Here is a 23,113-nt window from a genome sequence, read left to right on the forward strand (position 1 = left end):
ACAGCAACCTCCAATAATGTAAGCGTACTACTTGTGGTAAACTCATTTAATTTTTCAGTCAATTTGTATTTCAATCACAGTACATCCCTGCAGAAGCAAATGCAGCAGTTCTTGATTCCTAACAGTCGAGCAAACGTTGAGCACAACGGGTTAACTTTGACCCTCTAAATCTCACCAACATTAGTAATACCTGCTGCTGTATCACAATCTGTCTTTTATACATGCAAACCCACTTCCCTGCAGAATGTAATATTTTTTCTACTGTTCTCCGTGTTATTTGTGGTTTCTTTGTGACTCATCACAGGTACAATGGGTGCAATTCCAAGCAACTTCATTTTGGACTTTTGCACAACTAGATCATGCATTTCGTCCAGTATGCGCCGCCCCCACTTAGCGCTGCCAAGTTGGCCATCTGGTTCCAAAATGCATGTGGGTATTCTTTGGTTCATGCTTGACTTGACCAATAAAAACTCCCAGCTTAAATGCCTGTTATAGGACCTAATAGGCTGTCAAAGACAGCTAACTATAGTTACAATAAATCCTATAAGGGTTAAATAAGTGAACTTGTACAAAATTGAAAAACAAAAGGAAAATGTCAACACTAATAAACTCTTTGTCCGCCAATTTGAATAACAACCAAACTTTTGCTTCTTGCAATTATTTTCTATTCTATTTTTCAAGAATTCTGCGGAGTTTTGTTCTGCTATATTACCTAGTGTTTTAACTGTGTGTTGTTACATTCTTCAGAAACCAGTAAGCTGCAAAGTTTGCGGTCCTATCGAAAGCAGTGTTTCGTCAAAGAAAAGGAAAAAAAAATACTTCAGCGGTAGAAATAGATTCTTAAAATATTTATTAATAAATATATCACAGTAATAAATAATTATAATTTAAATATGGTGGAATTACAAAATTAGATGAAGTCATTAGCTTCTTAGTCGACATTGTTGACGTTTGTGTTCTTGTCTTTGTTCATGGCAATATTTTGTGATGGTCCATTGGCGCCAGATTCATCGGAACCACTTCCACCACCATAAAAGAACATTGGAAATGATGGGTCGCTAGAAACCTAGAAATAGAAAAAATTAGCGTAAGTTTCATTGTTCTAATAAATTAAGAATATTAAGGCCACTTTTTTAAAATTTAGTTTTATGTAATTATTCTTAGTTTTATTAATATTCTAATGCATTTTTGACACATTGCCCACAAATTGCGTACAGATTGATAATACACCTACAAACTAATACTCCATGAAACAGATATTCTTCTTAAAAACAAACACTAACCTGTGCTACTTGGTCTTTATAAGCTATGTATGCCTCTATTCCGGTCCAGGGCAGAGATGAATTATGTATTTGTGATAATTTCCTTCCTTTGCGAATTAATATATTTTATGTATCTATATATTTTCCAAACTGTTGCCTTTTTTCTTTTACTTTGCACCGTGAAATAAATTATTCTCATGTTAATTCTTTCAATTAAGAAATAATTGTTACTTTCTTTTTGATAAGAGAACAACCAATCATGATGGAAATGCAAATAGGTGCAAACTATTATCAAAGATTAGGACTACGACGTACCCTACCAATTGAAATGAGTTATTGCGTACTATGGGCCGAGAAAACCAAAGAAGTTAGTGGTGCGAATTGTAATCACCCGTCCAGAAAGGGTTAATTTTTCAGTACCCGCTCAGATATCCCAGTATAAAAGGAACTATGAACAAAATTCATATATTTTACAGGATTTAGTCGTCCAAATGATATTGTTTTGAAACCAACAATGACTTGTTACTAGTTGAATTTTAGAAAGAAAAATAACTCTTTAAAATTTAATTATCTCAGTATTTTGCAAGTTTTTTTTTCAAAATCTAAAATTATAACATTATCTTATATAATAACACTATGTAAGAAGTGCAGTTATATCATAGTGATTCTATCTGAGAACTTTCGAATACTTGAAGCCTGGTAAATCATTGGCTTAAGAGAAGGCATAACCTTCTGCGACCCGCCAATCTTAAGATAGGAATGAAACTGCACTTTAAAAAAAAAAAAAAAACATTCATAATATCCAAAAGTCCTTCTCGTAGCTATTTATACAAGAATGAAGTGTAGAAATATGCACTCGGAAGATCTGTGTAATAATGCTGTTTAAAGAATCAACAAAAGATTTTCATCTTTTGAAGGACAGTAGCCTACTTCATAAACTATTTGGTGTAATTCCATCGAGTGCTTCTGTATTCATTGACTATATTGCCTGGCCATTGCACACAGTACATAGTAATATTACTGGACTATCAGTTCATTCACTGTTAGCAGCAGCACTTAGGTTCTTAGCAAGTTAGTCTGTACTCCAACCTTTGCTGTATTTCTTTGTTGTCTTAAACAGAGCTGTCAGTCCACACTAATTGGGGAAGAAGCAGAGTTTTGGTGTTTAACGTGCTAACCTATCACATCAGTAACATATATTATTACTGTACTGTTGACAACAGCATTTAGGGAATCATATCTATACTTTCAACTTATCCACAGGGTTTTGATGGACCCTGTCCATTTTCCAATATAGGATCCACCGGTTGTCAGTAAACTTACCCTAGGGTAGTCATGGGTCTTTGACGGAGTTCTACTGAAAACGACTTTGAAGCACGCTCACAACATCGCCGGAATTCCTTGCTTCGGCAACTTTTTGTAATCAATCTTGATATCCCACAAAGACTAAATATAGCTTAGCTTATGTTATTCTGGTAGAAAGCGTTCTGATCTACCGGCTACCTCCGTTGATGCTTCCATGAACTGTTAATCAATCGAATTAACTTATGCTGGTATACTGTTCACTTGTTTTTCAGAAGAGCACAAACATCCCATATATATATATATTTTCCGAAAAGTACTCCGTCATTCCATTTCCGAAGATATGTGCGCAATACCTACAGCAAATGGAATAATTCTGATAACCAAGAATTCTGCACCCTATAATTATTTAAGCTTCTAAGTAGTTGAAATAATCTTCGACCCTACCACATGAATACAAATCCTAAAATCTTATTCTCAGCAAAAATCCCCCCGCCTCGAAGACTAAAATAAGTCCTCTTCTATCAGTTGTTATTCGTCAAATGGATCCAGTACAGAGAGTGAAGTTCGGCACAATATAGAAGGTGATAACAGACGAAGCTTTCTCGCATTAAAAACAAGTCTGGTCCTACATATATGATACACCTACTGACGAGTAATCAAAAATTGATAGACGACCTATTGGAGAAAGGGGCTTTGCATTTATTGTTGCTATCATCGTGTGGAATCCTCTTGCACACATCACTCAGATGTCTTCATTATAATGTTTATCTTACACACAAATGTACTGACTAGGTTGTTTGTCCTAGTTGTAAAGGTTCCCATACCATTAAAAGCTACACAATTAAACCAATAGCCAACTTGTAATACTTGCGATGGGTTGAGTCGAGTTGATTTTAGTTTAGCGTCCCTTTCAGCAACGAAGCTAAATGAGACGTGAATCTACTGATTAACGTGGGATCCGAACCACATGAACTCCCGCCGGGAATCGAACCCGGGTCTCCCACGCTAAAGGCACATACACTAACCGCTTAGCCACGAGGGAGCTCTACTTGCGATGGCACGCATCGTATTATTTCTTATAAGTAAACTAACAAACTGAATCCAAACTCTATTAAACCGTTGTTCCGCTACGTGTCCATGGTGATCTACTGCCGTTACTGCAATCAATACTCAAACATCCATACTTCTAGCGCATACAATTGGAAACGTACTTAGATTCATCACTCTCAGCCTATACTTCAAAACGTGTTTCCATTCGGGAGATAGCGAATTCTAGACTATATTAAAACGGCGGCGTTTGATGTTTATCATTTGCATATATCAGCAACGTATTCAGATCTATACACCTATTTTCATTTTCATTCTGGTACAAGCAATATAAATCACGGACTTATGAAAGAAAGTATTATACGTATTCTATTAACTACATAAGCCTTTTACCATACAACAGAAGCCTTTTAGTAACAATGGCGGTTGCTCACAACGTTGACTGTAAAACTGTGAAGGAAATATTTCTAAGAAAAGTTTGATCACTGTATTTTTTGTGCCAAATGTAATCTACGTCATTCTGATTTGCCCAATATATTGTAAAGAAGGTGTTGCTCTTGCTATGAAGTAACTACTAAAACGTAGGCCTAGCACCAAATTCCTAACAATATTCAGAACACAACATTGCTACTATCTATTTTCCAGACCGAGTCATAACAGTACCGAGTGCTATGTGAGACGTACCCAACTACTACCGTATTTTTCCTCACACATCTTCATTTAGATTTGAAAACTCACGCTCTTCTGGCAGACGTAACTACCATTCCTTCACTCAAGCTCAGAAACAACGCTCTTATTATTTTCTTCTTACAAGTGCCTCCTTCGTTCAACTCAGCAGCGTACATGCTTTGAAACTGGAACTACTACTGACGTTTTATTCCTGTCAAATAATGTCTTGGCTTTCTTTACCTGATGTACTGGGAACTATAGGTAGTGATCATCTTCCAATTCTTCTTACCATTACGAAACCAGGACGCAGCCAGGATCATTTACCCACGCTTTTAAAATATAATTTCAATGAGGCAAAGTTTAACAACTACGAAATGTACATTACTGAACGGCTCGAAGACACCAATACTACTCTTTCTACACTTGCCTCAATAAGTTCACTAACCGAAAATTTAACAGAAGCTACCCAGAGTGGCACCGTACAAATCGGTTCCTTAACATACTATACTTTCAAATCGGCCTGTCTCCATATGTCCGTATACTTCTCAAAGGTTCTCATGACTACCTTACAGAGTACAAACGCACAAACAATCCGTACTTTTTTATATATTCATAAGAAATTCATCAAATAGTAAAACATTATGACCTGGCGCAACTCTTGTGGTCAGCTTCGTAATTCAACAAAAGTTTGAAATCGCTTCAAACATCAGACGTTTCAGACGTATGGACTATATCCTCTTTTTTCGTTGCTGGTATGGGCCCTACAACCGATCTGCATTTGTTATATACTTCCAAAAATATCTTTACACCTCACACGGCCGATTTTTACACATCCCTTTCATCAACATGTCGAACAAGGGAGAAATTCAAATCAACAGTTATTACAATCTATTTTGGTACTCAACTCGATAGTGTAAACGAACTACTCGCACCAATTAAACCTCAGGATATGCAGGATGCTTTATACAACAGACGTAATACAGTACACGGTGCTGATTTTATAACCTATCATCAATTAATATCGACAGCACCACCTGTATCTCATATGCTACTTGTTCTTATATACCACCGGCCTTTCCACAAAATATTTTCCTAACATCTAGAAATTTTTCACACTCGTGGTCTTCTTAAAGGCACAGAAGAATGTTACATCAGTTGCAACATACAGACCTATTAGTCTTACTACTCTTTTCAGTAAAACGAAAGAATTATCGTTAAAATAATGCATTTCCTTATCTAAGAACATAACATATCACTTACTCAGACATTTTAAGTCATTATTTGTTACGAATTATGGTCTACATAAACTATTTTATTTAATAAAGAATCATTATAATAAATGCCTTCCGTCAGTCCTGATTTCCTTGATAAAGGACGTGTCTCTGATAACATCTGGCATATATATAAGATGAAATGGCTTCTATCAATTCCATATGTCCAACTGATTGCGAAGTTTCTCCATCATCGACGCGCATTCATGCAAATTAACCAGGCACAATCACACGAATTTCGGTTACGTAACGGAGTATCACAAGGTCCCGTTCTGTCACCTCTTTTCTATACATTGGACGTTGCTGATATGACTCCATTGCCACTTTCATTCAATGCTCTATAATTTGCCGGTGATAGGGCCTATCCTGATCTTGGGTCTTCTGTTGCCAGTATTAACATACAATTACAGTTGGCAATAGATACGTTCATCAACTTGGTCCAGAAAACATAAGTATTGTTCCTCTCGTCATCTAAAATAACGCTGTGTCAAAGTTCTGGGATCAGACATCCCACTGCAAAATAGCGTCAAATATCTTGGAGTCTATTTTGATAAATACTGTATCTGTCTTGGCGAATTCATTTGACCGCCTTAAGGACGAACATATATCATAGCTGTCAGTAAGCAAACAGTTTTATGATCACCTTCCAAGTCCTAGGGCGCCATGCATTACGCTTTGCATATCACTTCCTCTGAGAACATTAACTGCCAAAATTTGTCGTCATATAACAATGCCCCTTATTTCGGACTATCTTTGTCACATGCGCTCCTATGATATTACCAACCACGTCGCTGCAACTCCCCCTCGCATTGCCGAACTCTTACACCAGACTCATGTTGTCTCCCGTTATGGTTATCTCGACCAACTCCTCGCAATATATGAACGAGACAACAATTCAGTTAACTACTGTCCCGAACTTCGAATCTATCATAATTATACATACATATGCAATATTTTCATTTTAATCCAAACTTTGAACGTTTTAAGAGAAGTTAGCTTCATAACTCGTCTTAACTATCCATCATCCATAGCATTATGCCACGCTTCGCACACAGTAGAATATTTACAGCTCACTTCATAAAAACAAATACCTAAGACAATAAATGTGAATGGAGCCTGTTGATAGTTTAACACCTGCCTAATGTCCACAGTTTAATCAATATTCTGATCAAAGAGATGGTGTAGCTTCTACGGCCTGCTCATCTGTGGATGGGAATAAATGCTTTTGTAAGAAAAACGTTGTTTATTGATAGTCCTTTCGTGTCTGTCGTTCCGCCGATTCGCAAATAAACATATCTGAGTACTGATGAAAATGCTGTTTAATGTCTGACATTTAGATACTTAAAAAAGAAAAAAAAGAAAAATATGGCCTTATACCTGAGAAAGATTAATTAACTTTTGATTGGGGGAAACCTGAAATGGGAAAAAGAAGTTAAAGTAATTCGAGATAGGAATAGCGAGAAAATTCTTTAGGAAGAAAAAACAATTAAAGTGAACAAGAAGTAGAAGCAAAGAAAAAATGGAGAAAGAAATCTTTAGGAAGAAAAAACGCACTTGTAATAAAGGTCTGAAATAGAGAGTGAAAGAAGGATAGGAAAAAAGGAAGAAGCTTTTATAAAGAAAAATCATTAGTAGTGAATATCTGAAATGTGGGCAGGAAATAAAAGCAGGGATATGAATGAATAAATAAGTCTAGGAAGAAGAAGAGCATTAATAGTGAAGATTGAAATGTAAGCAGAAAATAGAAGGAAGGATGGGAACGGAAAGAGAATTCTTTAGGAAGAAGAAAAGTGTATGTAGTGATAATCTGAATCATGGATAGGAAATAAATGCAGGTTAGGAATGAATAAAAGAAATAGTATTTCGTAAGAAGAAAAGTATTAGTAGTGAGGATATGAAACATGAGCAGGAAATAAGAACAAAGATAGAATTGACGATGAAAGTCTTTAAGAAGAAGAAAAGCATAAGTGATGATATGTTTAATGTAAGCAGGAAACAGAGACAAGAGTAGGAATAGAAAAGAAAACTCCTAAGAAGAAAAATTACTTAGTAGTGAAGAACTGTAATATAAGCACGAAATAAAAGCAAGGATAAGAATGAAGAAAAAAGTCTTTAGGAAGAAGAAAAGCGTTAGTAATGAAGATCTGAAAAATGTGAGCAGGAGTAAGTGTAAGGATGGAAGTGGAAAAAGAACACATTAATAGTGAAGATCTGAAATATGAAGAGGAAATAACAACAAGAATAAGAATGAAAAAAGAAACCTTTAAGAAGAAGAAAAGCATTAGTAATGAATATTTGAGATATGGGCAGAAAGTAAATACAAAGATAGGAATGGAGAATATAGCCTTCAGCAAGAAGAAAGTATTAGAACTGAAGATCTTAAATATGAGCACAGCGACGCAACTACGCTAGTTGTTGCCCGTGTCAAGAACTCGCCTTAGCGCCCCCCCTGACCAATCAAACCAAAACGCTTCCCCCAAATATTTGTCCAATTTTGCGCCCTCCCAATCTGGCGCCCGGGGCACAAGCCGCGTTTGCCCCCCGTAGTTACGTCACTGTATGAATATGATATAAAAGCAAGTATAGGAACAGAGAGAGAGAGAGAGAGAGAGAGAGAGAGACGTTTAGGCAGAAGAGAACGAAGACTTATTTTGTGTAACTTCTAACATTCTACAATTGTATACTTTTATTTCAAAACTAGAAAACGGGATATTCGCAGCGACCGTTAAAATCACAGTTATCCATGAAAAGGTTAACGAATTGACACCATCATCAAATTTGCGTGAGATAATCGCTCCAGCTGTCTATTGCAAATAAATAAATAAATCACATTTGAAGTTATCATGTGAAGTAATGAATAAGCAGACGAACTAACAGTATCATTTTATAAGGTCCACTTGCGTGATCCCAGTAATGCAATAGTGATTTAGAAATAATGCAGAATATTGAAGAAAGTTTCATTCTAAAGAATTAATTAAGAATATTGGATTAAAAATAACAGCTAAAATTAAGTAGATAATTTATGCCACTCTGCTGCAAATTTTATCGTTACTCGTTAATGCTGGATAGCAAGGGAATCTCCTGCCATAATTATTATCTAAAAATATGTTAATAACACCTGTTTTGCGTGTCACAAAACATAAAACCAATGCTATAACACCTAACGTGGTTAACGCTACAAACAATTACATGTGGAATATCCAAGGACCTGAGATTCAATGGTTCTGGAAGTACACAGTCAAAAACACTAATGGTTGGTTATAAATTGTCTACGCCCGTGCAGTAGATCTTAATATGTAAATATGTTAAGAAAAATGGAACCCATTTCACCTAACACTTACTTCCAATAAAACAAAAATGTAATAACTTTACCTTCCAATCTGATAGAAGATAAATCACACATTTGATTCACATTTTGCTAAGATCTCTATAGTTGCTGATGAAAGAAATCTTGTCTCTTCACGCCAATAAAGAGAAAGTAAATTTATCTGACAATGAATGGTACACATGAGTAATCCTTGATAAAATACCAGCTTGCTCTACTGTTGTCCTGACTGGCATCTCTTAGGCAGAAATACGAACAATATTCTAATGTAAAAGAAATGTAGTTATGACCAGTGGCGTATTTAAGGGAGGATTCCGGGCTTAGCCCATCCGAAATGTTATTTACTATATTAAAGAACGTGAAATTTCTTGCAGAATTTTCACATTTCCAGGACTAAAGCTAGCAAAGCCCCCGAAACAAAACGTAAGTACGTCACTGGTTATGACTTATCCTGCGTAATAAAATATATCATACTAAATATTGTTTGTAAATATACCACATAATTTAGTTTAGTGTTCATTTCACAATAGTTCTTGGAAAGATGTTAGAATGCACCGTAGTTAGAACTAAATGCAGAATTGGCGCTATCTTCTTACATGTTCATGACCAGAACCCGTCTTTAGACCTAGCATGAAGACAACAGTTAGTCGTACTAATTTAGTAGGTGTAAGACCCAACCTTTATGCTTATCACTATTTTGATACAGGAAAAGAAAACCTTGTAGCACTGTGTCTTGTGCTAGATTACTCTGCCGTATGTAGATTACTCAGCGTAAAATTTATATTCAGCTTCATAGCATATTCTCTTAGTAGCCCACAGATGAATCAATACTGTATAACCGGAAAGTGGAGTGCCTCAAGGACTCACCTTTTCACCTACACTATAATTCTTAACATTAAATGTTGGAGGTATACAATTTGTATAAGATAATGTTCGTTGCCTTCAATTTGCAGATGGCTCGACATGTTTTTCTGAATTGCATCTTTAATCCGTACGAGAAACTTAAAATCTTACAACATATCACCAATAACATTTGGACATTGGTACTTCAAGTTGAAATACGTTAAAAACTCAAGTCATTGTGATCCTTGCTGCTAATTGAACGCACTGAGTTCATCGTAAGACATCTCCCATCGACTTTAAAAATAACACGCATGCTTATCAATGTCATGGAAGCTAAATGTCCTAGGAGTTAAATTGGAATGCACACCAGTGTGACTATCTAGCAGAAATATTTCGTACTAACCTATACAGAAAAAAAAGTACTCGATCTAGGGGAAAAGTACTTAAATTTTATCTGCTTCCGTTTCACCCTATTTATCACGTTTTACGATAATTATATCTTATTAGAAGGTTTCCGGCAGCTCCCCCTCCCCTGTGAGTGGGGAGTGACCCCCCACATTCTTGAAAGAACCTCCAACTTTATTATTTTTTTTTACAGTCAAAATTCGATACAAACCGTGCAAACCACTTACATCCTCCCAAATTTGACTTTACACCCTCAAACAAAACTCCTGGCGGAATCCCTAATTGTCGTATTAGAACTCACTGTTAAACCACTAAAGTAACACAAGTACGACAAATATAGAGGATGTCGGGAGAAAGCAAGAAATATAAAATGGGCTTATTGAGAAAATCGAGTTTTAATTCCTTAATAGCCTACTGTTTAAACGAATAACCAAATATGTAATATTGTTTACTATGGCCATTTATAAGTTGGAGGAAGCGACCGGACGGCACCTATGTTTCACTTCCACTCTTGCAAATACCACTGTTGAAAAAGAACAGACAAAAAAAAATTTACTAGGAACAGTGAAATTTTCGCCCATTGCCAAATTTTCATGAGATTCCTTTTTCTCTCTCAAATGTATTTATGAGAAAAGAAAAGGGTGAGAAAAGTACTAGATTTGTTGGTGAACGTACTAGAACACTAAAATATTATAAAAGATACTAGATCTAGTACGAAGGTACTAACGGTGGTCACACTGCGCACTTTAAAGCTATGAGAATCACATATACGTCCTCCACTGGCATACAGTCACACAACTTCAGTCGCAGCAGACAGCAAATTCTACGAGAGGCTGAAGATGTATAATAAGACAGAAACACCATTGCAAATTCATAGAGCAAGCAATGAGTATTTCAGATTTCCCTCTGCAAGACTTGGAATATAAGAGGAGTGAAAATAATACTGCCAAAATAATAGTAGGACACATTAAGCACTATCAGATATGCCCTGGGGAGGAATTTTTCCCCCAGGTCAACCCCTGATATCATCACTTGATAACATGGTTCCCCAAACTTGTATCGCGATTCTCTAAGCCCCAGCGCTTGTCTTTGTCCGGAGCGTCAATCCACTAAAGCGAAATTGTAAACTATGGCTAATTAAACGCGTTCCAACAAACGTAATTATATAGGGCCTTATGCAGAGTCGTTTTTTTAGTTTGATTAACGCCATACTACGGGGTTGACTAAAGGATGATTATCAAAATTGTATTCAAAATCTCTGATTAGGACGTTGTGTTTGACGAAGTTAATCACATGTGACTAATTAATCTAGAGCAAAGGCTAATCTTTTACCCACGGTTTGAAGTGCGACACATTTCGTATTTCGTATTTCATATATTTTCATTTTTACAGACTACGCATGCCCTGATCTACTTTTCCGTAGTTGCCACATTTATTTTTTTTTCCCGATGCATTAAGGTTATATAAGTTAATCATACCCAAATCATCATTTTAGTTGTACTCAAAGTTGACTGAATACCAAAAAGTGCACCTTCCTTAGTAAAGTGTTAGTATTCTAATTAACTAGTCTGTGACTAAACCTCGATTAACGAATCCTCTCTGAATACCACCTAGCAACCCATTTCTCTTGATGTGTGAAGGTGGTCCCTTCATCATCATCATTATTATTATTATTATTATTATTATTATTATTATTATTATTATTATTATTATTATTATTATTATTATTGTTATTATTATTATATTTCGTGATCACATTCTGATTTTTATGGTTTTCATTAAAAAATAATGCAGTAACGTAATTAAATTATTATTTCCTTTTAAAAATAAAGAACCAAATCGAATTATGCTATTTTTTAAAAAAGATGATATACAGGGATGGAGTTGGTTGCATGGAAATCCCTGACTTATAAAGTTAAGCATGACGTGAGGTAGTGGTATCCGCACCTAAATTTCCCAAATATTATATACATCAACGCACGCAATTGATAAAGTTTTCTCGATTTTACGAACTTTGTAGTAGTGGACTATAGCTTTGGTCATTAGTTGCAGATCACACGAACCGAATCCACTGTCAGGAGGTAAACACTACGGGCCTTATGCAGAGTCGTTTTGACACATGATTAGCGTCATACTAAACGCCTGACAACTTCAAGAAACATATGTTAGTCCAACTCTTTAGTATGGCACTAATCACACGTCAGAACGACTCTGCATAAGGCCCTACATATTTTTCGTATTCATTAAATTGTTCACATTACAAACAGAAAAATGAGGACAAAACCTTTTCTAGGCAACCTACTATGATTGCCTAAGCGCATTTCAAAGGGACTGGAATAGAATCAACGTACGTTGGGTGCAATTTAACCATAGATCGTTCAAGCCTATGTCCTTCCGGAAGGAATTTTGTACAGAGCTGCCGTCCTGCCAGTCGTACCAACAAGATTCTTTTTGCGCTAAAACTAGAGTTCATACGCTTCTGTCCTGCTGAAGCACACAAAATAGTCTAATTTATAGATAAACATGGTAGGACTTTTAGGACGTTACATCCTGCCGGAAAGACGTTGTACATTCTGTCATTAAGGATATCAAAATTAGGGTTACCCATGAGACAATATGAGACGAGGCAGCATTTTTATTACACAGTACTAGCGAGGCACTTTTATGACGAGGTCATGGCGATACTTCACGTTCACCACCTAAAACCTTGTCACTTGGGCAGTAACGTACACAGGAATTTATTTCAGGGATGTCCAAACTCAATATGAGGGTATTTTATATTAAAATTCCTAAAATTGCCCCTAAAATTAGGCTAAATTTATACAAAAGTCGAAATTTCGGGGAGTCCGGGCCCCCAAGACTCATCCACTGCGTACGTCTCTGTACGTGGGAAACCATAGTTAAAGTAAACTAATTATATTTGTCAATATATTCGAAAACAAGTCTAGATAATTACCATAGCGAAGCTGGCAACAATGACGAAAAGAAGAGCAGCAAGTTTGTAGCAGGCCATTGTTGGAATGTGAATTCTGTAAAAAATATGAAGAAAAAAAATTACGTTAAACATTTCTGGAATACACACATTTAACGTATGTGATATCTCTGCACGTAGTCCCCTATTCGATCCTCAGCGTCTGTGTAACAGCCCGAATAGTGGTTTGGGTTTGCATTTAAGTAGTAGGTTCTGTCGCTATACGCAGAGAAAAACATGAATGCGGTGTACGTAAAACCGTAGGTTACTTCCGTAAATCCTGTATTTTTTGGACTTAACGACTATAGACTAAATCCTGCAACAAACGTATAACGGAAAACATATGTTTTATAACATTTTCCACATAATTGTTCCATTTATACGTACTTTCCGTATGAAACAAAGAAATGTATATAGCCGGTTCGGATCTCACATACAGATGAACGTATATAACATATAGCTAACGTAACATACGTATACGTATGTAACATACAGAAGACTGTTAGATGTCACACATCCTGCAGCGGGATGATGTAACATCTAGGCGGGGAAAAAACAGTACGTGTCTAGTATATGAATAACGTATGCTCCGTACAAGATTTATGGAATCCGTATATTTGTACAATATTCCACTGTCTGGATAACGGACTTTTTTTTTCTCAGTGTAGGCCTAATACTAAAAATAGAATTTTAAACCCCGAACAATTAATCTTTCATTTCTTATTCCTCCCTGCTGATCTAGGGCTATTGCATGCGACTTTGATGCGCGTCATCCTAGGTTTGATTCCCGGTGGGAGAATATTAACTATTTGCACACTCCTTTGCTTGGATTCCACCTTAAACTGTAGGCTCATGTCTCATATAACCTCGGAGAGGATCAGGGCGCTCATTTGATTGATTTTGATTTTTAGTTTAGTGCCCCTTTCAGCAGCGAGGTTATATGACATGTGGACCAACAGCTTATCGTGGAATCCGAACCACATGGGTTCCCGCAGGGAATTCAGCCCGGGTCTCGCATGCCAAGGGCGTCAGGAACGCTAAATTTCAACAACAAATAAAGCTAATGATCCCACTATATACTGACTTCAATAATTAGGTCTGAACTTTAACACTAATAAATAAATAGGAAAGATAAGCAATCATTTCTCGAGATATTACAATAGCTAGCTTTCCTGTTTCAAGTGTGCCCTCGGAAAGTATGTGAAACATAATTCGACCCCATTCCCGGCGCCCTCTTACGGACGAAACTTTCCCTATGTTTTGGTGAAAGAACCCTGTCCGCATCTAATTATTGAAGGACCTCGGCTACAGCAACTTGTTCCTCGTCTTTCGAGGGAGGTATGGGAAAACACATTGACAGCAGTGCCAGCAGGGACACACTTGAAATAGAAAGGCTCTAATAAGAGAAATAGAAAGGCTCTAATAAAAGAAATAGAAAGGCTCTAATAAAAGAAATATGAAGGCTCTAATAAAAGAAATAGAAAGGCTCTAATAAAAGAAATAGAAAGGCTCTAATAAAAGAAATAGGAAGGCTCTAATAAAAGTAAAAGAAATAGAAAAATCTATTAAATTAGATATTTTGCAAACTCCGCTATCTACAATATGTAATCTCATGTTTCTGAAACCATGCAGTGCTTATGTCGTTCTATGAAACTAATGTTGACATACGTAAATAGAATTTCAATCAAAATGGGTTATTTCATTAAATTACGGGAACAAATGAGAGTACTAAGATGGTGTTTTAAAAAAGTCACTAATGTTTGTTATTCTATTACTTACAAATTTGGAGTCCTGAATTTAATTTCAGATGCGAACTGTACAAAATACTTAACTACATTGATACTTATACAAAAAGAACATGAGGAGTTACATTATATCTTATCTGCTACCACTTATCACAAAGAATACGTAATGTGATACTCTATTAACGTAAAGCCTTTCATCTTGTGTAGAAAATTCGGTCAAGTGAACAATTGTGTTCTGAATTCCTGTTCATCTAAATACTGTCAATTTACTTACAATGAAATATAATTACATCCTTGTAGGGCCAGCTGATAGGAGTAACTCGTATCTGATTAATTACTACGTATAGCGTGAGTGTAAGTATGGGCATACGTGTTTTAAATAGAATTTGGAACTCAAGTCTGACGTAATCGTGGAATTTGTAAGTCAAATGAGATTATACTGGTTTTTCCTGTATTTGCGTTTCTTTAAAATATCTCGTAAGTATATCAGTAAATACACGTGGGTTGTATCCTGATAATACGTAACGTATATGTTGTTACCTGCAAGAAACCTGCAAGATTCAAGCAAAATATTTCTTGTATGAGTGTTTCAGAGATTGTCACTCGAACTCGAATATCAACAAATGTTCAAAATTTCGCATCGAGATTTCATATGATCTCAATTTTATATTGCTCTAGGCGACATCACTTAACCACACAAGAGATTAATATTCTCCATCAGTGGTGTATATAGAATTTCTTCAAAGGGGGTTCAAGCACACATGCTTACATCGTTTCAAGAGACGTGCGATTTTCTATACATATTTTAATATGGTAAATGTTTATTTTCCCGTAATATTTTGTTGAAAGGGGAGATTAAAACTTGGAAACGCCCCTTCGCGTACGCTGCTGTTCACATCAATACTAACAAGCATTCTTCTTCCTTATATTAGTAGAACTAAAATTGTATTTTACATGACTATCAATTTACAGTATTTCTTGCAACAACCAAAATCTATGATGTTACATGGGAACGTTTTATCCCGTGTCATTTTCTCATAAGGTTTCTTTTTGTCTTTTTTTTTTTTTTTTGCCGTGAACATTTTGTCATTTGTCTTTTTTCCTGGCTATTGTGTCGCGCTACCCAGCTAATTTTATACATATAGATATTCAAACATACTGCTGTGATTTTAGAAAATAATTATTTATTTGAATTGATCGCATGAAGGATTTTTCTTCTTTTTCTTATTTTAGTAGATTTGAGTAGATCAAGGATGTTATAAAATAGAGAATCTATCTATACAACAAAATCGTGAAGCCATACGTCATAGTTTCGCCACCCCTGCTTTGTCCTCTCCGCCCAATAAGATTGCAATGTTCTGAACCAACATTTGTGGCGGCAACGAAAGTAGCCAATCAGACATATCGATACTCGTTTTATTTGCGGGGGGGGGGGCTTCATTAAGTTAATAGGATGAAGATACATGTGAGTTGAAGATAGCTACTGTAACATACTGAAGTTTTATAATAAAGTGATTAAGGGAGAAAGTCGAATCCTGTGTATCTGCTTTCTATAGGTCTACAATATATGAATCAACTGTTCCGGTCGAATCAAGACAGCTATTATTATTGACAACGAATGACATAATTTTAACGCCATAAAAATGAGTTTTTTTTTTTTTTTTTTTGTCGAAACCTAAGCATGAGAATTTGCCCTTAACCAGGAAGTAAAAGTGAGGGGGAACGCGTGGGAAGGCCGTCCTCCTACCTCGAAAAGTTGACATATTAATCCATTGACGGCGTGACGTCATACCACTACCTACCATACCTCTACCTTTACAGATCCACTTTTATCCCTGCCCTTAACCATCTTATTTTGTTCAATTTGACATTATCAATCGATTAATATATGAGGGGCTTGTTTAGAAAAGGTACTATATCCATTTTTTTTAAATTGAAATTTTATTGGGAACGGAAAGATTAGTGGTACTTCTGCATAAATATGATGATAATTTGCGCCAGAACGCTCTGGAACCACGTTAAAAAAAAACGAACTCTAGAAACACATTTGTTCCAATATATACTATATCCAGCAATTATTTGTTTCAACCTTCCTTCATTCCATATATATATCCATATATATCCTTTCTTCATTCCATAATGTACTGTATCCAGTATTGTCTTAATACCTATGTCTTTCTTTTCGTGGCAAAATGTATTATATCCAACTAAAACAGCCAAACAGTTCTTTTAGGCTCCTTTTTAAGCATTCTGAGTGGGAAATATGACATTTTTTCATTTGTAAATTCCACTGAAAGGATTCATGCTTTCATTTGACAACATCGCATTTGGTAACGTCGTTACAACACTGCAGTGAACATTAATATTAAGGTCATGGTTGATGCCAGTTTTATTGCTAGCAGTGCTCGTTTTTAACTAGTTTTGCACGTTAGTTTCCGTCAAACATTACACTTTTCGAAATGTATCTGTAATATGTTTGTTGTTTGAAGCTAGTTTAATAAATATCATAATGTTCCCTAGTAGCAAGGATGTTTTCAGCCAGTTGGCGCGTGCTTGGCTTTTGGGATTTTATGCTTGCAATTGAGATGCATGCTTTAATACAATCTGCCTTTTGTTGTACTTGCAAGCGATGCTTTAGACCCCTCGCAGAGCGTCATAGCATCTCTGGTCGTTCATTAGCTATTGACTTGATTTGACTGCGTCAAGCTTGAATGGAACACTGAATACAAGGTTGCCCGCATGTAACTTCGTTACTGGAATCCAGCTTGCGGCATGCTTGCACGTTTTCCAATCAAGCTTGATGCAAGCTTGGCCGACTTGCAATTCAAGCTTACAGCAAGTGGTTTGCAAGTTGTCTTTGCTATTAGGGTTATCGAGTGAAGAAGAATATAGTGATAAAGACGCATGGGACTATTGTGCTGAAACACCACCAGAACATTCATGGAAACGACACAAATGGATTGTGAACTTATATTCATTTATCTCGTGTAATAAAAAAATAATGTCAGAGTGTATGGTTTTAGGGTACTATTTAGTAAGTAAGTATTTTAAAAATATAATCTTGTATTACCGTCTTCTATAATTTTAGTTTCAAAACATGCTATATCCATTCTATTTAGTACTAAAATATACTATATCTACATATAAGCCCAAAACGTAGGACTACTATATCCATAATTTCTAAAATTTTAAACATTTTATTAAAAATTACTAACGAGTAAGTACATGTAATTATGCACCGAATTATGTATCAGTAAAATAAATTAAATATAATTGAATCACTATTCTACAGCAAAATTTAATGATCATATTTGTTTTTCTGTTTCCAAGGGCGCCGATCCTGGGGAAGCTCCCCGCATTGTATCTATGAATATACAATATTTGGCATAATTGTATTTAACTTTATTTTCAATAATTGAAATTCATCCTATTTTATAATATAAATATTTTCTTATTAAATGGACTTTACATAATTTGAATGCAATTTGTCTTATAATAATCATATATGTCTTCTGTATCTGAATGAGCCCCCCCCCCCAAACTTACAGACAAATCAGCGCTCTTGTCTGTTTCCTGAAAAAAAAAATCCCAAGTGTGATATAGTACATTTTGGAAAAGAGCTCCTCATATGTTTTATCATTGCACAACGTTATACTGTAGCTAAACAAAACTTAAAAGTTATCGTAAGTTAGCGTAAAGAATTAATCGTAAGTTTGCGTTTTTATCTCATTAACCATACCACGTACTGTCGTCTTCCTAGTTCTATAATGAAAAGGTTGATTACTTTAATCTTCATAGATGGTGCGGTTAACGTTCAATATCATTTTTTAAAGTTTATATAAACTTAGTTTTCTTTCTCCATTTTCTTTATACTACTTGTGAAGGTTTAAACTCATCCGTACTCCCTGTGAAATCAGTGGGATCTGTTAATTGCTGTGTGTCTCATCTTTGGTGTTTTTTTCGTTAAACACTGATAATATGGTAGAATTAGCTATTATCTAAGCTAACTAGCTACTATTTTTTTGAGTAACGACCTTAATTAGTCTTTCAGTTATGTAGTTATTAAATGTATCGTAGCTAAATGTGTACATAAAAAATCGAAATTGATTTTTGATAGTAGCGCATTGTGATTCGATATATCTTGTATGATTTTGATTACGAAAAGGGACGTTAACATCAATACACTGCGCATGACAGATATGGAATGGGTCGCAGGCCCTATGTAGGGGGTCTAGGGGGGACAGGCCCCCTAAATTTTTGCTGGCCCCCTTAAAATTTTCAGGGTAGGCTTGCAAATGAACTATAATAGGCCTATGGTGATGAACTATAATATGGTTGGATCGTCCCCTCCACCTACATTTTTGGGCTGGCTACCGGCCTGTCAGTCGGTTATGTATCAAGTGGGTTGAGTGAGTTACTAACAGGACGTGACTTACTGCGATCCACCGCCCATCGTAACCTACTCTGACCCACATACCCTCCATGATCCACTATGACCCACCGACGCACTCTGCTCAGTGCATTGTAGACAGCATCTGAACACTGGTGAATTTGTGTACGTTTTTCTTTCACGGCCTCCATTTTAATTCCTTTTTCATTTGTTTCTATTTGCTTATTTGAGACGAGTATATCTAAGTGAAAAAAGAACTTGAGGCACTTTTGGATTTTGATACTTCTAATTGTAATAATAACAATAGGACTTACTACTTGGCTTTCGAGACACAGACGAATTTTAGTTGTTTTTTTCTCGTTGGCCTACTTTCACCTTCATTTGAAACTTTCAAATTTAATTCTATTTTCCACTGAAAAATATCTGTAAATCAACAAGGAAATAATTATGTATTCTAATTAAATGAAAGTTCATCGTAATATAGCCCATGACAAACACTTTACCATTTTATAGGTTATCGTAAAGGTCAGATCCACCGTTATTGTAACAGAATGGTGCTTGAGCGATTGACCATAGAAATTCGAACTCCGATTAGTGACAATTTCACAGCCTTGTTTTATTACAAGTATAAACTCTTTATTCAGTTGAGAGGAGGGCATGGATCATGGGTCAGAGTTGATGACGATGGGTTTTGGTGGGTCAGCGTGGGTCACGGAGAGTCGTGTGTTCAGTGAGTGGTGCTCACGGTGGGTGGGTGGTCAGTGGGTCATGTGTCTAGTTTTCATTGATCCATGCCATCTCTGGCGCACAAGGCGAGTGCGCACATCACGAGATGAGATCTTATATAGCCTTAATAACAAAAAAGGACATCAATCAATAAATTGCGCACGAGCCGAGGTAATTATATGGTTGCGCACGTGATGAGGCGAGATCTTATATAGCCTTGATTACGAAAAGGGACGTTAACTCTAATAAATTGCGCACAAGGTGAAGTAATTGTAGGGTTGTGCAGACGAGACAGGAGTTTTCGTGACGAGATTCGAAACGTAACTACTTTTCCTATAGAAACATATATATATATTTTTTTTTCAAGACGAGACATCACTTTTCACTTTTCATAACAATTTCATCTCTTGTCTCGACCACATCTCTAGGTAATTGCAAGAATAATATCAGTGTAGTATCTTTGAATGCTTAGATTATTTGCAGCTCTTGCCTTTAACCCTTTTAGGATTGCAACTTTTTGAGGTATATTTTAGACTTTCACTCAAACAGATACTGCTTCCTTACTGTTTATCGTAACATCATGGTTCACACTTTTTTTTTTTAAGCATAGAGCATACTTTTCAACGGCACCATTCGCTTGCCCGTACTAGCTACAAGTTGTAAAACGGAAGTTATTATACAGTAAGTTATGAAAAATACGTATGTAATTTTCTTCAATTACTTTCTTTCGAATTATCCGGCGCCGTTCAAGTTTCCAAGGATCTCGTACGCTAAATGTTATTTCCCAATGGTCATGTATCTCTTTCTGTGATAATTTCAGAAGATAATTTCTCCTGGGATGAAAGTAATACTGCGATAATATCGGTAATTCAGGTCCCGGATGAGCACAACTGAAGAGATGCTCTGGAAGAGAAGATATCGTAGCTCCGTAGGAATCTTCTTTTTCTCCGCACAACTCTCTAAAATCATCATTGATCTTGTTTCATATTGCGATTTTTTTTTTTTTTACCAGTTAACTTTTGCCAAAATCGCGAACTTAGGGGCACGAGATTTACTAAATCTATTTGTTTTGACATCATATATAATTCTGTTGTGCATATCGGTGTTCAGCCCTTGAGCAGAGAACAGAATAACCATGTGTAGCAGAACTTTCTATTAAAGATATTCACATAAAAATACAGTTCATTTTCACTCCATATCTTATCTTCCGTTTTGCAACATTGGAAAGCAAAATTCCATCTATTGCGTAGTATATATAATATAGTTTTACTTTCACTGAAATGGCAACACTCAGTCCCGTAGCAATTTATAACAACTAGGGATAGCCAATGCCTGAATTTTATACTTTCCAGAATCCGGAAAATAAAATCGGAAAAATTCCGGATTTCCGGAAAAATTTAGGATTTCGAAAAATTCCGGTAATTTAGAAAAATTCCCGAATTTGAAAAAAATCAGGATTTTTCTAAATTAAGGAATTTTTCTGAATTCCAGATTTTTTCGAAATTCGAAATGAAATTTCCAATTTTCCGGAATCTGAGTGCGGAAAATTTTGGCCATCCCTAGTAATAACAATAAAATAACAATGAGATCTTTAAAAAGAAACCAAGAATATACTCAAATTGTATACTGCCAAAAACATTTACACATCATCAATGTATGTCCTTCATGATGTCAGAATGTAAATTCACCATCTAATATAGGTCTATCAACACGTTTTAGCCCATAAATGACTGTAAAATTGCAGGTCTGGAATTTCAATCTAATTTACCTCCAAAATGCAACGTTAGAAGTTTCGTAACATGACATGTTTTTCTCTCTACTATTCTAGATTTGTGGCTTACCAAACCTTTGTCTTAGTCACCTAATTCCTTTTATATTTTTCTAAATGCTAAAAATATCGAGTTTTTTTCTTTTCTTTTTTTTAAGTACCTAAGAATCCAAACAATAGATACGTGAGGCTTCAAGAACGTACTTAAAGAAAGAAAGAAAAGAAAACATGTTCTGTGTCGGGTTCATCCCTGTAATGTTACAACAATTGTTTAAGTAAAATTCTACAAAAGCAGTGGCGGATCTACCCCGGAGCCGAAGGACCTAGTCCCCAGTTTTTTAAGTGACAAAATTAATTTAAGCTATTATGTATATATTTTTGAAAGTTTATAGTAAACTCATAATATACCTATCATAGTCTGGATTCTAGCTGCTCCCACCCAGTTTTTAACTTCTAGATCCACCACTGTACAAAAGCTTTTCAAAGAGCATTATTTTCTTGTCAGCACTGTTACCCGTTAAGATATAGGGACAAGAGATAGTTAGAACAAAAAAAAAAAAAATAATAAAAAATAAAAAAAGTTAAAATGTTTTCTAATGACAAGAGTAATTTTGATTCAGTGCTTCTTGTCATTTAACTGTCCATCTTTGATGGACAAAAGACATTCTGATTATAAAATCATTTTCCATACGATCTTTCCAGTGCTTGTGGAAGTATCAATGAAACCAAAATTAATTGATAAATCTGGTTGTGTCAATCTCCCTACCTCTCTTTATATACTATCAGAAGTGTTCAAGTCGTACTGTCAGAACATTTCCGCATTTTTCATCAGGAAGTGGAACGGAAACTAGAAATTCGTGTCATTCTGTTTCAAGATATTCTTGTGAAGGGTTCTGGTGGTGATCCAATAGATTTCTGCGGCCTTGGCAATTTGGAAAGACCTCTCAAACATCAGCGTCCTTGCACTCTCACTGGTTGCTGGAGAGCTTACAGGGATGAGTGAGACCGAATTCCCTTTTCGATGTTTTCCTAGAGATTGTTTCAATAGAAACTTTGATGTCGGGCAATAGTCCACAGTGCTATGGTTCAACAGATCACTATCAGTGCAGGCACTTAAAATGAGTGTCCATGGAATGCAGTCTGACTTAAAACCAAACAACGTTCTACATTATTGTCTTAAGTATTAAAAAAAACTTCCAGTAATGGATTTATCTTTTTATTAAAAATAAATTACAGAGTAAATAATAAGTTAAAGCTTTCTCTTTGAGACTACAGTTGAGTATTGATGGCTACTTCATGTCCAAAGTATTTTAACTATCAACGTTATTTACGTTCTGGTTCTTATTCTTACTCATGGCCATATTTCCCATGAACGATTCATCTGAG

At 35.7% G+C, this 23,113-nt stretch overlaps 1 protein-coding gene and 1 long non-coding RNA gene across 3 annotated transcripts in view; one reads left to right on the forward strand and one right to left on the reverse strand.

Moving 5' to 3' along the window:
• LOC145692895 (calcium/calmodulin-dependent protein kinase kinase 1-like) overlaps window positions 1-23,113 on the forward strand; it is a 1,130,736-nt gene that overhangs the window by 821,285 nt on the left and 286,338 nt on the right. The window lies entirely within an intron of this gene.
• On the reverse strand, window positions 849-14,941 carry LOC145691729 (uncharacterized). Its single transcript, XR_014132516.1, has 3 exons — window positions 14,878-14,941; window positions 13,084-13,156; window positions 849-1,066 (listed from the first exon to the last, which is right to left on the reverse strand). It is a non-coding gene; the product is annotated as an uncharacterized LOC145691729 (long non-coding RNA).

This window comes from Thermobia domestica, chromosome 8 (genome assembly GCF_964235325.1).
Source record: "Thermobia domestica chromosome 8, izTheDome1.hap1.1, whole genome shotgun sequence".
Lineage (NCBI taxonomy): Eukaryota > Metazoa > Arthropoda > Insecta > Zygentoma > Lepismatidae > Thermobia > Thermobia domestica.